Raw genomic sequence first — 17195 nt, 5'->3', positions numbered from 1 at the left:
AACGATAGATCGATAATTCCAGAACTAGAAGTAGCGGAACGACTAAAAGGCGAGTGGAAGGAAAAATTGGCCGTTTCTTTTCCAATTTATTTCCGATGACGGAAGGAGCACGATCGCGACAGTTTCCCCTATCAGTTTCTCCAATTTGCCTGCGATTGCATCGTGACCGCGTAGGCGGTTCACGGTTGCTCGATACCGAGCCTCCACGACGAGATACCGGTCGTTCTTCGGATTCCAGTGTCTCATAAACGTCTGTTAGTTTCCGAACGAGGCTTTCAATCCGACCGCTGTTCCACTTTCTGCTTTTGCCGTGCTTTTCGACGCTTGCTTTCTTCTCGTGCTCGGCCGATGCCTGGCATCCACGATATTTGCTTTAAGCTCCTTGGAATGTTATCGATAGTACTTTCGGAATCGGCCGAAGCTATTCGATCGCCATTCCACACGTGATATCTTCGCTCTTGGATTTTTAATTTAAATTGTTTCCGTTTTTCCTTTTGTATGGCCATCCGTATTTATGAGATCTAGCGCGCGATATCGCCGCTCAAAATGTTACGTACTGTACCATATCTGCAATCATATTCTCCAGCTTTACCTTGTAGAGGACCACGGAAAACATTCTCAGCGGTATCCTCGTTGAAACAACGATGCGGCAAGTCAATGGTCTCCGTGTTCGAATGAAACTCGAAGAGAATCCCGTGTGCGTGGGTGGTGTGCCGTTTATTCCCGGAGATGGAAGTGGGTCACAGCAGCTACCACCGTCGCGCGAATGAATAGGGGGTGGAAATGCATTCGTGTGCATCGCAGCCAGGTAAAACGAGCATATCTTGCCGAGTATTTCCTCTCTCTTGCTCCTTGGCTATGCATTATCTTTCAGCGTGTTCAACCACGTTTCTTTGCTCAGTTTTTCACCAACAGCTTCCCTCTTTTTTTCCAAGCGTTTTCCAACACCAGTTTTCCCTACCAGCATTTTTTACGCAGTCGTCTTTCAACCTTTTCTTTCGGGAGGTTGATTTCTATTGGAAATTTGGCGTTTGGGCGTGGATGCTGGCCAGATCTTTTTTTCTCGCTGGATCATTTCTGTCTAGCAGTTTTTCTCTTGCTTGTTTTTTTACAAAATCCTTTAGTATTGGTCCAAATCGATGCTCGAAGCAATTGAAATTCCGGTCAGTTGGTCACCTTTTTTCAATATTGGTCGTCGAAGCCTTTTAAGCTGGAACAAGTTCACGGAAGAGGCGTGCGAATCGTTGCTGAAATCTCAGAATTCTTCCTTCGTGTGGTTACCCTTACTGGCGGCGCACGGTTGCTCGGATATCTTTCTTTCATCACCGAAGAGTAATTAGCGTTGACCACTGAGTAGCCACTCCCCGTTGAATCTGCCAGCATTTAAGAATAATTGCTGAGAAATTTTTCTTAGAAGCCGTCGTTTACGTCTCACGAACGCTCGTAATCGCCGTAAATTAACTCGGAATATCGTCTATTCCATCGGTGGATCTCGCCGATTTCATTTTTACTTGTACCATTGGTATAATTCGTCGAAACATTTTTCGTAGCTTCTATCAGGCATACGAGAATTCTAGGAACCTCTTTTCGTTGAGGACGATCGTTGCCCAGGCCTCCTCGTGGATTCCGCGTGCGTTCAGCGACCGCGTGCGAGTAATCGGCGAACCTGGCGAGTTTTTTGACGTCATTTCGCAAACATTTGCGCAGTTCGGACCGCCTGTTATTTCGTACGCGATCCTCCTCCACCCTCGACTCTCTCGTCAAGTCGCAACACTCTCGGTTCAGAAGAGCAACTTTCGACGAGAGGTGATTCGCCTTTTTCGGGGCCTGGCGTGGCGCGCGCGTCGTGTCTCCTGGCCCTCGGCCGCTCCTCCACGGCCCCTCTAATCGCGAATTCGAGACGGCTCGCACTTTCACTCGGTTCGTTCCTCGTTTTTGCCTCTTTTGTTCGTCGTTCCTCTTTTTTTGTTTCGAGGACCACGCGCGCGGCTCGACGACACACGTTCGATTTGGGAATGCGCGAGCGCGACGCGGAATATCGAGTGCTTCTGGTGCTTTACGGCGTACAGTCAGTCTGTGGGATACTTGGACTTGGACGTGTTGCTGTTACACGAACGGATTTTCGGAAGAGGTAACAACACATTCTATTTCGGGACGCGTTTCATTTTCTCTCGAGAGTAATCGCGATACGCAGCTTCTGTTCTATCGATTCTTTCTGTATCTAAGAAAACATGCATTCGATTATTAGTTGAAATCGAGTCTCGGTCAAGTTACGATCCGTTACGAAATCCATGGAAAGCGTGATTTAAACGCGTAGCATCTCACGAAGATGGAGGTCGAACCAGATCGTTTTACGTCCCACGCGCAAAAGTTCCACGAAGACCGTAGGAAAGTGGCAACGAAACATTTTCCAGACGTCATTGATCGACGACGGCGAAATCCAGGCGAACTGCTCGCTGCACATGCGTGCGTCGTTTCGAGATGTTTGCACGTGCGTCAAGAGCGTCGCGATGTCACGTTGACCCAGTTGACGGGGGCTGCAAGCTCTCCTGCCTCTCCCGTGCAGCGATTTCTCAACTCGCGAGAATCGATGGCACGTGTATTTGCCCGTAGACCTGTCGATTCGCCAATACGCTCGTCTTTCAACCACGCCGATTGCATGCCGATCTTGCACGATCAAACGTACTCGCGCTGCTATTCCTCGTTGAATCGTTCGAAACGAATACAACGAGATCCAGGAGAAAATCGTCAGCTACGTGGCTGGGATAATCCGAGATTGGATAGATGGTAGCGTGGAAACGCGATTCTGACAGCGTAGAAACACGGATGAAAAGAAACGTTGGATGAATCGAACCTCCTGTCATTCAGGAAATTTCGCTGTAAGATAGGCGATTGTACAAGAATCTTTTAATCCAGAGAAATTCTCGATTGGTGGATTCATCGCGAAAGCTGTATCTCACGATCGGCGTCTAGACGTAGTCTATCTGTACATTATCTACATTATCCATGTATACATTACTTGTTCAAATCTATCCCGATAATCGTTCAATTTTTCTAAAATGCGATTTAATTACAAAGCTAGGTATAAATCACTGTAATGATTTTATTATTACGCGCGATGCATGGCGCGCGTGCATCCGAATCGCGAGAGAACGGGTGGATAACCGTTTCAAGGTGAATTTACAGAAGACTGGCCGGATTATTTGTGGATCCGTTTCTGGAGGAACGCGCGAGGCATCCGTGAGTTTGTTTAGGTTGACAAGCAAAAGCTCCGAACCAATGTTTCACGCCATCATGCTCATTGTCTCTTTGTCAACGCGTCGGCGCGCAAATCTTGTAGGATTTGAACTAGATTCGAAGATGAGGAACACCCGTATCGCGGAGCCGAGTGTATTTTAGTAAACTAAACATAGAACCGACTCTAAACAGGTTTCAAAGCCGCGTTTAGGATGACGCGACAAGAACCATAAAGCGTGTTGTTGCACGTTAGAGAGACGGAGAACGAAGACCCGGAACAACGAGAAAGTGGACAGCGCCGAATTTCAGAAGACAAATTTTTCGTTGATGCAAATTGATTGCTCGCGTTCAAACGCGCCTGCTTTCCCTCTCGATTTCTCTTTTTACTTTTAAACCATAAAGCGACAATGTTTAAATACGTTATTGGTGAAAGGATCCACATAGGTATCCCGTGTCGTTAAGATAATCGGCCTTCTGCCCCGAGGTCGTTCGTTCGATTCTTTTCGTTTCCGTTTCGTACCGACGATACCAGGCTCGCTTTCGTCCACGATTTGCGCAACGATGCTCGTGGGACGAGTTCGATTACGCTCGTCGAAATATATTTTCGCGCTCGTATAGCCGAAAGCCAAGCGTAAACTTGACGTTTCTGTATACGACGCGACGTAATTCCAGCAGAAAACTCGAATCCGACTCTCGTCTCTGGAAGGAATCGAATCGATGGGTCCGAACGAAACGGTCTCATCTCGTTCCTATCCTCCGACTGGCTGTTTCGCGTGCAGACTGCCGCTGCACGCGCACTGATAAGAGTTTATGCGTTGAAAATCTTTATGGGATCTGTTCGTGCGATCATAAAGCTAAAGGCACACGATCGTAAACGCAGTCACGCGCTTTAATGATCATCGATAATTCAGCAATTACGAGCCGTTCGTACGTCCTCTCGCCCTGTGTCTCTGTCTTTCGCTGCCTAAACGTGTTAATTGAATCGTTCATCTTGAGCTAACGAGTGGTTACCTTGAACGAGTCACAGACTTTTCTTTGCGTCGTCTAACTTTCGTTTTCCTTTCTGCAATTGCCCGTGTTGTCGCCGTGTTTCCCCTTCTTGCTTCCAAATTGCGAATACTTAGTCACGGATTTACAGGTAAAATGGAAAGATCGAGGGGTCCAGAAGGGGTCGATAACGAATTTTGAAGATTGCAAACGCGTGCACGGAGGAATTCTCGTGGTTCGTTTTTTTCCATTTCCAATGATTCTCTCTGGTCGTAGAGAAGGAGGAAACGTTTCATTCGCGAGCTTCTCGCGGGTGAAATCTTTCGCCTCGGTGAGAAGGCGAGAAATAGATTCGATCCAGGAGGAGACTTTATCGCGCTCCTGTGTCTGCTTTTTCGCGAAGAATTTCCAGTCTCGTCGTACGGGTATATACCCGAGGGAAAAATCTGCGTTTATCAGAAAATTCGTACGAAACGGTGCGCCTAGTTGCGGAGTATCTAGGCCAATGCACTCGAAATCTCTCGATACATGCGGCCAGGCTGCACCGAAAACGGCTGTATTATACCTGCGGAGCGGGAACAGAGAACCCGGGCAGCGGCGGAGAGGGTGGAAAAGGCGATAGAGAGAGAGAGAGAGAGTGTGTGAAACGGAGATAAAAAGGCAATGGGACGAGGGTGCGAAAGAGAGACGACGAAAAAGAGGCGAATGAGCGAATAGAGGGTCGTGAATAGAGCAAAAATGAGACGCAGAGATCAAGGGAGAAACGAGGAGGGATCGTCGGCGAGGTTCGCGGAAGCAAGGGGCGAGAGGGTGGAATAGGATGGGAAGGGAAAAAGGAGACACGGTCGGACAGACAGTGGAGCAAAAAGGGATTCGGAGAGACAGCGGAAGAGGGCAGAACGAAGAGAAAACGAGCTTCGGGGGAGTGACGAATAGATAGACGAGCGAAGAAGTGGATACGGGGACAAAGAAGATACAGATACGGAGACAAAAAGGGGAGAATGGGGAAAAAGAGAAAGAGGAGAGGAGGGAGGAAGGAATAAGAGAAAGAAAGAAAGAGAAGATAGAACAGCGGTCGACAAAAAAATGCGAGTGGAGCAAAAAACGAGACAGATGGGACAAGGGAGTGGAAAAAAGAGCGAACGGGAGCGAGAAGGGAAGATTGGCCGCCCACGCTCGAGCATAGAGAGCAAGGAGTGTGCTTTGCTCGGTGCTTTTACTCGGGCGAAGCGCGATGTCGGCGAACCGTGTGTCCCAAAGTAGGTCAGGTCTCAATGGCGGTGCCGCAGAGCGGCCTGTGTCTACGTGCATGCGCACACTATCAGCCAATGCACATGCAGCCCGTCGGTGCAACGTGCTGCTGCGCTCTTCTATCTTTGAACTATGCGCGCCGAACCCTTTTTCCTGCTCCGCCGCGCTTCGCTTCTTCCACCACTTCCTCCACCCTCTTCTCTACCGCTACAGTCGAGCTCTGACGTTCGTTCTTCCTTCCCTTTTCCGGACCAGGCCCGACCTCCTCCTCCTCCCCCTACTCTTCCTCCTCCTCCTCCTCCTCCTCCCTACTTTCGGTGATTTTCACCCGATCGCTGCTGGACGAATCCAGAGCCTCCTACCTCCCTACGAAAACGAACGTTTCCGGAGATGCTTGCTCCAGTTTCTTCTTTTTAGCTAGCTCGACCAGGTCACGAGATATTTGAATGTGTTTTCTGGCACGGAAGGGATGGGTGGGACGAGGATGAACCTGACAGTAGGCAATCCGTGAGTAGAGCTCTCGGTAGAAGAATTTCGAAGAAGGAAACAGGTAGGCACGATGCTTGTAGCAGTACGAGCAATCGGTAAACTTCGCCAGCCTCAGAAGCGAGAGTTAAGCTCGTGCTAGATTCGAATCGCGATCCAAGTGTCGACGAAACGTTGTACGACGTTCTATGACGCGTCACATGGTAATCGGAATCAATTGAAATTGGCCGAGAGAAGCAAAATAGAAGAAGCATAGAGGAAACTGGCCTGACGATTGCTACACGGAAATTGGCCTCTAGCCGAAGAATCGCTCGACTCTCTTTTAAACGACTTCCTTCAATGAAACGAAGAAGAAAGAAGGGGCCACGGGTAGGGATCGGGTGGACGGGAGGAACGCTAGCCGGAGGGTGTCGATGAGAAGCAGCAGCGGCTAGACCAGGTCATACCAATTTGTTTCATCAAGCAAAGTGTGTGTAATGCGTATGATGCAAGCGCGTGGAAACCGGCCGGGACCGTGTTGTTCGCGCTTCAGGTTTGCACCTACGTGCTCGATATCTCGATTATCGAGCGTCCGAGTTCACCATGGGAATATGGGACATTCCGCAGCTGCGTACCTGCTGCGCTCTCTAGCTTCCAGGCTCTCAGGTCATCCGGGAGAGATTCTGCGTCTCTCGTTCGCCTCCTCTTCCCTCTTTTTCTCTCCCCTCTCTCCCGTCTCTTCCTTCCGACACCTCATTGGCGACCTCTCTTTTTTCTGTTAATTATTTCTATCCCCCGCGTTTATTTATACGTGCCACCGTTATCGAGCTGCGACATAAATTGCCGTGGAAATAATCGTCTGGCCGGAGATAGATCGCCGAAGGAAGAAGATCGAAAGCTACGATATTTGCACGAGGTTTGGCTCGAATTTTGCCCACCCACAAAGTCTCCAGCGGTTTCCTATTGGTTGTTTTTATTCTCGTGTGGTACTCGGCTGCCCGAGCTTTCGGCGTCCTAGTTGAGCGGAGCTTTGAAACGCGAAGTAACGTCGCCTTGTGAAGTTTCAATACACAGTGTTCCATTGCCGTAGCTCGCTTTGAGCTTACAAACTACATTGAGGGACCGACGAAATTGACCGAATAGCTCGTAGAAGGACACTTGAAGCTATTTTCCAATTAATAATCTAGGTGACAGTCGTTTCGATACTAAAATTAGGAGTGGAAGACGTCGCTCACGTGACGCTCAATTGAGCGCTTCGAGTTTCAAATCCGGTCGTGCCAATCTTCATAATCTTTCCACGCTAATAAACTTAACCATCTGATCATCGAATAGAAGTACGTGCTATTATAATTACGACCATGCCAAGCGTTTTATCCTCTCTTTTCATTTCGAAAAGATTTTTCAAAGTTCCAACCAGAATCGAAGTCCGCGTCTCTCCTCGTTCTCCCGCGTCGGTTTCATTCAACAGGATCGAATCATATTCGAAAATAGTTGGATCGAAAACGTCGCGTTTTATCCATCACAGTCGCACCACGTGTTAACGATCCGATGCAGTTTTACGCCTACGTCACCGCTGCTTACCATCGATTTAGAGAGTAGGTCACAGATGCGCACCTGCTGGATCTAAAAGTTGGTCGCGTCTGGGCTCTAATTTCCATCTCGATCGTTGTAAACAACACGTGTAACGATGATACCTCGCGCTGGCACTTGGTATCCGATCACCAAGTTCGGCTACTCGAACGGATCTTCTCACTTGCACTCGTCGTACGCACGAGTAATCACTCCGATCGAATCGATGAGATCTATAAATTATAATTGGCACTAAGTTAACGCCAGCATAAAGAGCCAAGACGGTGAGATTAATTGATCGTGACAGATCACACGGTTCGCGTGTGGTATTTAATCCTTGAATCGTGTTAAAACTTTGGGATTCTGGAAGAGACGCGGCAGGATGCGACAAAGGACGATCCTTGCTGGCCTGAGACGCTATCTATCAATTACTTTTACTTTTAAACCGGCTGAAAGGCGCCATGACACAGATCGACCGGCCCGTTCGAACGAAACGCCGCGTGTACACAGATCTCTCACACCTACGCCAACGTCAGCCTCGACATCTGAGACAAGCCGCAGCTGCGAACCTGTCGCACTGCAACTGCAACTCCACGACCGAGGTCATCCGGCCAGTTTCGCCTCTCTTTTTCTCTTTCTCTCCGGTGCATAGCTCCTGTCCCGGTTTTTTCACTTTCTTTCACTCTCGCCGCCGTTGTTACGGCCGCACCATCGCCAGCACGATTCGGAATTTCACGCACTGTCGTTGCACGTGTTAATCGAGCGACACGGCTGTGTATTTTTATTACTATCCAAATAGACAAATCGAGTCTTGAAGATAGAAAAAGATACAGTTGAATTCTACGGTTATATCGGAGCAGACAGGTTTGAAATTATTTATGAAACTTCTATTTTCTGTGATTCGATGTCACGAAGTTTCAGCGAAGAACAAGATAGAGAAGTTTCGTTGGCAGGTTCGTCGACAAAGTCGAGTTTCAGCTCTTCTCTCCGCGACAAGCCGATCGACGGCTGATTTATTAGCGACAGTTCTACTCGACGCACTCAACGTTGTTTTTTACAGAAATCTTCCATGGGAAGAGAACTAAATTTGGTATTTTTAAATCTTTATAAAGTCGACGCAGCCAATCGCGCCATCTCGGAGTACGTGGAAAATACAAATTTTCAAGCTCGTGATCCAACATTAAATAACGGAAACACAAAGTGTATTCAGAAATCGATCGATCGCCGCCTCGCATGATCGCTTCCGAAGCGTCGACCGACCGTTCTATCGAGATTCAAGGCCTCTGATCTAGCGTGAACGCGATCAATGAAGTCCATTGGGATCGAGAAACATTCTTCGTAGCGTTCGACTCGCGTTGATCGAGCACTCGAATCGCCCATAGATCGTTGCTGGATCGCTGGCGAAAAGAAGCGAATTCTTGACAAATCCCTCGAAAGGGTTGAAATCGCTTACCTTTAAGACATCCATTTTCCACGGATTCCGAGAATATTTCCGGACGGTAGTAACGAGCCAGCGAACGATTCATTTCGCGTACAGCCTTATGCGTGTAGCGAAGAATTCGCGGGGAATGAGATTTCCGCGAATTCATTAAGGGTACGTACCGCCGGTAGGCCTCGCACTGGCTGGTTACATAGATGCTGAACGCTTGAAATAAATGCGTGCATAAAACTTTGCAAGCAGGCAAACAGCTGCGCGCGTGCATCGGTGTGTTGTGGGTCGACTAGAGATGGGATCAAACCGCGCTCACGTTGATTCCCGTCTAATCTCGTCCGGATACGTTTGCCCTTTACATTCTGAATCGTGTCACTCGTGGCTGATCTTTATGTCATTTCTTACTCTTCGATACACGATATCTTTGTATCGTGTGGTTTTCATTCTTCGAGCTTAAAATACCGTAGTATCGAGGAAAAGCTGTTAGAGAAATCTGAACGAAACACAGGTAGAAAACAATGGAAACGCTGACAGTATGCCTATGGTTCTTTAGGACATTGGGTATTAAAAAAGATGTATTTGATCGATTTGGATCAACAGCTGTAAAACACTTGTACGTTGTAAGAGTATCGGAAACTGTGGTATAAGAAGGACGTCTTGGTGGAGAGAGTGGTCAGTAGTCAATAGTGTAGTTGGATTTACGACTGAGTTGCGATTAGTTGCAGTTACGAGGAAGGTGCGAGTAGTTGCGGGTTACTTGTGAGTTGTTAATTGTAATAATTGTTCCAATTATAGATAGATATAGTTCTCTGTTTAAATCACTCGAAATAAATTTATATAATAAATAGAGATCACTGTAATCCTGATCTCTACGTATTATTACGTACTTGGAAATTGTTCTAATAATACACGCGTTCGTACGTACTTAGTTCATAGCAGTATTTTTAATAAAAGTAAAGTCTCTTCGGCAAAGAGTTAATGTCATATTTCCCTGGAAGGTAGCTGGATTAGTTTTCAAGATTCGTTGCCAAACCGATATTAGACCGCAGCGAATTAACTACGATTATGTTACTTTTGCCGATAAGCATTTAATATTCATTACGTATATTGAATAATAATGTTTAAGCGAATTGACCTTGCACAAGCGTTTCTGATAAATTCGCTATCGCTGTTTATCTATTCGATAGCTCCTTTGTTATTTCGTTTCTGATGACGATTAGGCTATCCGAATACCGGAGAAATCGTGTCGTCGACTGCCGAATAATTCGTTATCACGCTATACCGCGATGAAACGTTATCGGCTGTGCATTGTTCACTCGCTTGATCCCATCTCTAGCGTCGGCACACCTGTGCACCGTGTTCACTTGACTCGCATAATCCGCCGGCTAGAACGTGTTCGCATCTAGCAAGCGGCTCAGTATGTCCGACTAATCGTGGGAAGGGTATGAAGGGCAGAATAACGAAACGGCACAACTCCACTCGCACGCTGCATCGAGAGATCGAAGACTTTCCGTCCGCGTAGAAAAAATTCTCGGTACCTTGGCGCGTTATCAACGACTCGCCGTAACTCGATTACGCATCGGGATACGGGCAAAATTAATTATGGAAGAAGTACGTACGCGCGTATTATGGAAGATAGTCTCTTATCTCGTACGGACATGGCCTTTAAGTGTGTAGCTTTGTACCGAGCAAAGCTTGAAATTCCTTCGACATGCTTGAAACGTAGAAAATGATCTTAAGAGTATTTCTAACGCCTGGACGGACAACTATAGAAACGTACGAAGTCGAACGCCGACTAATTATAAATCGTATATCCTCGTGATGAGATCGCGTATCGTATTTAGCCTATAGCCAAAGCGTGAAAGCTTCGAATCGATTCGTATCGCCTGGCACCGGTACCCCACGTGCAATATCCAATCCCGCTTGCGTTTGTCGTGTCGTTCGACGTTGGAGAACCGCGAAGTCGGACACACGTGGCTTGCCACGCGAGTTGCAGACACTCGGGAAACGCGGACACCAGAAGTGGGAATCGGGTGCCGATCGTCTGCTGATCTTTTCGCTTCTCTCGTTGACCGCGTACGCTGTCTATCGTCTAATGGAATAGCGATTCGTGTGTCGTAATCCTCGAGATTGATCGATGTAGTTAATATCGATACCTGATACGTACGAGTAGAAACACGCGGTCGAGTATTTTTGGAATTGTTGAATTCCCAAGACCTTTCGTTCCACTTGCAGTCGATGCGATCCGCGTTAGTTTCGATCTATCGCTTATTCGTGGAAATCACGTTGAACAAGTCGTATCGCGGATGGCAGGTTAGGCGGTTTCGAGTCGGCCTGCCATAATTCTATTCGGCAGGATGCACGTAAGCTCGCCACCGCTTGGCGATCAATTGCGCCACCGAGGGTGGATCGCGTGTGGTCAAGCTGTAAGTGGTTGTGCCTGTACGCGAGGGAATTTTGATCTATTAGATCGCGTTAACGTATTCGTATAGCCTTTCCAATGGTTTCCAGCGGGAAACGGGAATTTTCGAATAACGACCAGCTACGTCTGCTATCTCGATAATTTAATTTTCAATTTATATCGTACGCAAGAAGATAGAAGACTTTTCTCATTAAAATTCTTTCCTTCGTTAATTTTTCATTCGTTGGTGTAGAGGTGTAGTGGATACGTGCACCGGTCGTTCGGCCTTGACGTAGTCAGGATACAAGCACGAGTTAGCGTGTTATTTGCCAAAAAAGATGCTACCGATAGCGTTGGGTATGATTGTTGGTAATTTGCGGCGAAGGGCCACCGCGGTCGTGAATACACGTCTATTATTACATCGCGCTGTGTCCACCATAATGCGCTGCAGCTCCATGTTACTGTCTATGTATGTCCGCTATAATACGCTGCACTTTGGTCATGCTAGTATGTCATTTGTACCGGATACCAGGCTCTTCTACCTCTTCTACCACCGATCGCTCGGTTTCCTTCATTAGGAATTTTCAATCCATCGGCCTTGGAGAACTCTCGAGTTACTTGGAGTTTCTACGAACGTGAAATATAACGGGACATTGGATTTAGGTATAACCTAGACAAGTCGAATCTATTTAAGACTTAAGCTAGCGGTAACTTTGATCTAACTAGGTCTAATCCGGCTTGAACTTAAATTAAACGTGATCGATACACGGTAGCCCAGACCTAGTTCGAACTTGATCCTACGTGCACTTTGCGTGGATGTAGTACTCGACAGGTATATCTACGTGGCCTTGGCGATCGTAAAAGTTCCTCCACGTTTTTCACTTGGAATAACGTTCGAACCGATTGGAAACAGGTAGAGCTCGTCCTTACGCGTTTTATCCTGTTATTTTGTAGAAGGGAATTCTGCATTTTACTACACGATCGAATCGTCGTTCAGGTCCTTTTGGGCCGAGTGTTACGGTAGGCGTGGTTTTATGGAGGTAGTTCGTAAAGATTGGATTACGTCTCGTTGCAGCGATTAAGTGGTTAATCGAGTCTGATGTCATTTCAGGAACGATGTTTATTGTGGTTCGTAATTGGGGTTGATTTCAGTGGGCTGGATTTTTGTTAGATAATTAAATACAACTTGGTTCGAGTAATTTCGCGTAATAAACTTTTACAATATCTTCGAATAATGCCTGTTTATACGCATTTGAAATTGCTAGAGTTCGTAAATTCTTCTCGCATACGCGAGAACAGTTCCGTGCACTTGGCACAAAATCGTTCCAGAAACCTATATACGTGGTGTAAATTACTTAACCGTCTCTTGTACCCAACGTATCTTAGTTCGCACGTTATACCTCTCCGCGGAAATTACCCAACGCGTATACGATTCCTCGAGAATCGACAAGACATATCCCGGTTCGATACCTTTCATCCACGATCGTTTGGCTGAACTCGTTTCGCAAGAAACAAAAAGAAACAAGATGATCGACTATAGAACGAGAGAGAGGAAAAAAAAAAGAAAAAATACGAAGATGGAATATGAGTCATGGAGCACTTCCTCGATCGTCGCGATATCGAATCGAACGTAGTCGTTCTCGTAGGTTTCTCGCAATTTCGATGGACTTTGCCGTTTCTATACACGACTCGCGTATCCTGCGGCTCGTCTCACGAGCATCGCCGCTACAATGTTAACGAGATCCCAGAGAGTAGCTAATGTAAAAGGCCGCGTAAAAAGCGAACCTTTTGAGCCTTTATTACCCGTAATTTCCGTGGAAGTTTATTGCCGGTCCGAATACCGACTGTTATTAATACAGCGACGTTTATCTATCATTACGAGCCGTATCGGACTGGACTATTAATGGCCGCGAGAGATAGTATAAATTTTCGAGAATCGACGATCGAAATACGCTCCGTGTGTTGCAACCGGTGTCGGACGATTTCTCGAGGTGTGCGCACCACCGTTGATCGATGGTTCGAACGAAAAAATACAGGCTGCTACAGCTCGGAAGCGGCATTTATCATGCGTCGAATTACGGGAACGAGCGGCAACGGGGAAAAAAGAAATCGGCAAGATAGAGAAAGAGAAGGCAAGGACGAGTTTGACTTTCGTTGGCCGTACACCGAGTCTCGTTCGGTGCTCTAATGACATGATTTTCATGTTCTAGTTTCCATTAAACTCTTGCTTTCTTTTGGGACGTCGCGTCGCGGACGAGATATCGAACGAGCTCATCTTTCACTTTTATTTTCGTTCGATTCACTCTACTGGCCTGCGGCTTCTTTCATTAAATTTTTGTTGTCCGTGCTGCCCTGTGGCAAACGGTGGAAATTGAACTTTCGGCTTAAGCTTCGTTTTTCCCCTCGCGTACCTACCTGTTCCCGGTTCCGTTTCAATTTTAATTAATGACAGGGGTTAGCTGTTCTCCTCTGTTCTCGTGGCGACCATTCGATTATGATTCTATAATCGGCTCGAATAATTCAATACAGAAATTCAATACAGATTCAATTTCGCGACTCGCGTGTACACCGCGAATGATCGTCCTTGATTCGCTCGCGATATATGTTTTGCCATTGATTTACGACTTATAATTCCACAGGGGGGGAAAAAGCATCGGAGAATAAGAGATTTTCACTTGGAAAATTGGCTCTGGTTCGTCGCTCGATAAATACACAGGCCCGATCTCTATTTTTGCCGTGGCGTTTATTGCTTTGCAGAACGGGGTCGAGATCGGCATTCCCCCCTATTGTTCCCAGCCATGGAAATTACTTTCGCTGCTTTCGATTTTCACGACGACGGCTGTGATTTAACGGAGACAACTTCACCAGAACACGACTTTCATCCTCGCTTGATTACGGTCCCGTCTTCCACGCGTTGCACGATTATTTCAACTTCAATTAGAATTATAGCCATCCTGGATGATTGTTTGAGAAAGGGGAATCGACGTCCGTGTAATTCTACCTTTCGCTTGTGAGTCCGCTGATTTAATTGTTCTCACTCGTATCTTGCATGTGCAATTAGCTTTCGCATCGGGCTTCTCCCTCGTTCTACGTCGTTTTTTTTAAGTCGAGTAACGATAAATGGAAGACCGTAAGAGCCGTGGAAAACCGACGGTTGTATCTTAAAAATTGTATCTTTAAAAAAAAAAAAAAAAAAAAGAAAAAAGGAATGAATTAAGAAAGTTACGGTTGTAGGAATGGTAAAAGACGATGGATGGCTTGGAAGAAGAAATCAAATTATTCTTGGACGTATTTAATTATCTGCTAATGGAAATATGTACATAGTCCAGATAGCAGGAGGAAAGACAAGAATATCGATGCGCGAATTAGGGATCGATCGCGAGTGTACGAAACTGGCAAAACATGAAAATCGTCTCTCACCCGTCCTGTCCAGTTTTTAGCGGCGTTTATTATTTATTGTTCCGCAGAAGTGGCTGGAATTATTCTTGAGCGTTCTAGCACGCCGCTCCACGTGCATGTGAACGTATCACCGTAAACCAGATTCAAGATCAGGTTCAGCAAGTTTGCTGGGAACATCAAAGTAGAATATAAATCTCGCTGCTTTCCACTTACTTTCTTGGGGGCATTTGCAAAGATTTGCGACACGCGTTCACCGCGATCGAGCCGTCCATCGAAAGTGAATCGCGTGAAAAATCGGAATCTTATTCGATGGCTTCGTCCACGTTTTTCGTATAATTTTCTTTGCTCACGGTGGGTTAAACGACATAATTAAAAAGTAGTTTCTCCAATTGCAAACATTTGCTCCACATAACGTGCCGATTCTACCCGGAAATTGGAAATGTTATTGCATCAACGCGGATCGTTATCGGTGTTGTCTCGAAAGTATTTCCACACAAAAACCAGGCGATTAAGCATTTTTCTATGACGAAACGTTTCTAGACATTCTCGAAACGATTAAGAACCTACGATCGATTAGGATAGCTTTGTACACACGCGTCGAGCATGGTAAAAAGCTGTTTCGAAAATTGACGGGCAATTGACCGTGAAATGTTGATAAAAAGCGTGCCATGGATACAGGACACGCGTTGTTCGGACAAAGGCCGACTCGACGATTCGACGCGGAAGGATCCTTTACACGATCGACGATCCTTCCTTCGATTTCGTCCTGTCAGACCTTCGTATGGTTCTTCGCAAGCTGTTTTACGCTGCAAGTCGATCGCTTCTGACTACGATGCTCAAACGTGTTACGACGAAGACTGTTTTGCACACTCTGAAGCACTTTGATGGACGTTCGAGGGCCACCCGAGAGAAATTGCTTTCTTCGTTTCGCGCGCAGCATACAAAGACGAACGAGTCGTTCGATATTCTTATTATTAATTTGCTTTCACGGGGGAAAGGTTGTAGATACAAAGAATTATAGGAGAAACACGTGGAACAGGAAGAGACGATATTTTCGACAACCGTGAAACATTGGCTCTCTGATGTCTGGACGCTCGAATGGCAGATTTCGTTTCTTTTTTTTTTTCTTTCTTTTTTTTTTTTTTTTCTCTCGTCCAATCACGTGCTTGGCCTTCCGAGTCGGCAGTTTCTTTTGGGTCGCTCTGTACGACAACGTGCACGCTGGCATTGAGTTGTAGTCGTAGTAGAATAGAGCAACTAACCAACTAACCACGAGACGTCAGTAGGACAGTGAAAGGCGACCTAGACCAAGTCTCTCCGGCGCAACGCTGCTGGAACTTGACGAGGAACGCCGCTGTTTTCGTACACGTACGTACCGTCACGGTGTCCAGGTGTTCGCGTATTGCATCTTCGCAGGCGAGCTAATCTTTCCGACTCGGTATCGACGAAATCGAAATAAATCGCAACTATTGCCAGCCCCATAAGTAGGATTCTCCGTAATCTGTCGTAGAATATAAAGTGGTTCCGCGGATTAAAGATTTTCTCTATCGAGAATACATCTGAGAACGTATCGAATAGTCAAGATTTAATTTCTTATGGAAAATATTAATTAAATATCGGGAATAATTTTTACGAACGAGTAGAGTATCGTTACGTGTAATTCGTTACTCGTGATCAATTAAAACGGAAAAATATTCGTGTATCGATCGGTACCGATGGATCGATAATCCGATAATAAGAATAGCAGCTGTCAGGTTTTATCTCAGTGAAGCACGCACGTGGGCTCTTACCAAGAACTTTTACGAGATATTTGAGTCTCCGTGCAAGCCTACGACAGCATACCACAGCAATTTATTACCGGAAATTTCTTTTCTCGTTGCATCATGCTCGGTATCACCTAGGGAACCTATGAAACCCCCCAACGAAATCACAATACAAGTGGAATTTCTAATTAACCGCGCGAGAAACCGTACCGAATTCTCGTCTTGAATTCAGATCCTCTGGAATTATGTAACGAAGCTCAGAACTCGTTCTAATCCGCTTACTTTTCCCAAACGATCAACTTTTCACGAACCATCGAAAACCAATTAGCCATGGATCGTACAAACAACGGTTATAAATTTCAAGTGTCTTCTCTCTGTGCCAGTGGCAACAAGTTATACCTACCTCGTGATAAATCTTCGGGTAAAGTCAAAACAAGCGACTGAATAGCCGTCCTAAAAAAATTATCCTCGTTTTATCGTCGATAAACGAACCGTTTCGTTCAAAATAACGTCGCGAAAGGAAGGTTCCCGTGCAGACGAGGAAACTTCTAACCGTTCTACGCGAGATGTAGAATCAGCCAGAGACTATGAGAAAACTGGCAGAGCACGTGATAAATATTCATAAGCCGATCCATCGGGAAACAGCGTCGTTTGGAAAATGATTAAAACGATAGATTTCGAGGTAGGTGAT

At 46.2% G+C, this 17195-nt stretch overlaps 2 protein-coding genes across 5 annotated transcripts in view; one reads left to right on the top strand and one right to left on the bottom strand.

Moving 5' to 3' along the window:
* Nucleotides 1–17195, bottom strand: part of LOC132906030 (uncharacterized) — a 171758-nt gene that overhangs the window by 127966 nt on the left and 26597 nt on the right. The window lies entirely within an intron of this gene.
* Nucleotides 1–17195, top strand: part of LOC132906027 (solute carrier organic anion transporter family member 74D) — an 86929-nt gene that overhangs the window by 48546 nt on the left and 21188 nt on the right. Inside the window, exon 1 of one of the 4 annotated variants that reach the window (XM_060957860.1) lies at nucleotides 1788–2131. The exons of 2 other annotated variants lie outside the window; for them this stretch is intronic. The gene's annotated coding sequence lies outside the window, so the exon portion shown is untranslated. Of the gene's footprint in view, nucleotides 1–1787; nucleotides 2132–6056; nucleotides 6401–17195 lie in introns of those variants that run through there. One more of the 4 variants, XM_060957861.1, reaches the window with a different exon arrangement.

The sequence above is a fragment of the Bombus pascuorum genome, chromosome 4 (genome assembly GCF_905332965.1).
Source record: "Bombus pascuorum chromosome 4, iyBomPasc1.1, whole genome shotgun sequence".
In the NCBI taxonomy this organism is placed as follows: domain Eukaryota; kingdom Metazoa; phylum Arthropoda; class Insecta; order Hymenoptera; family Apidae; genus Bombus; species Bombus pascuorum.
This window is presented reverse-complemented; position numbering and strand designations above follow the sequence as displayed.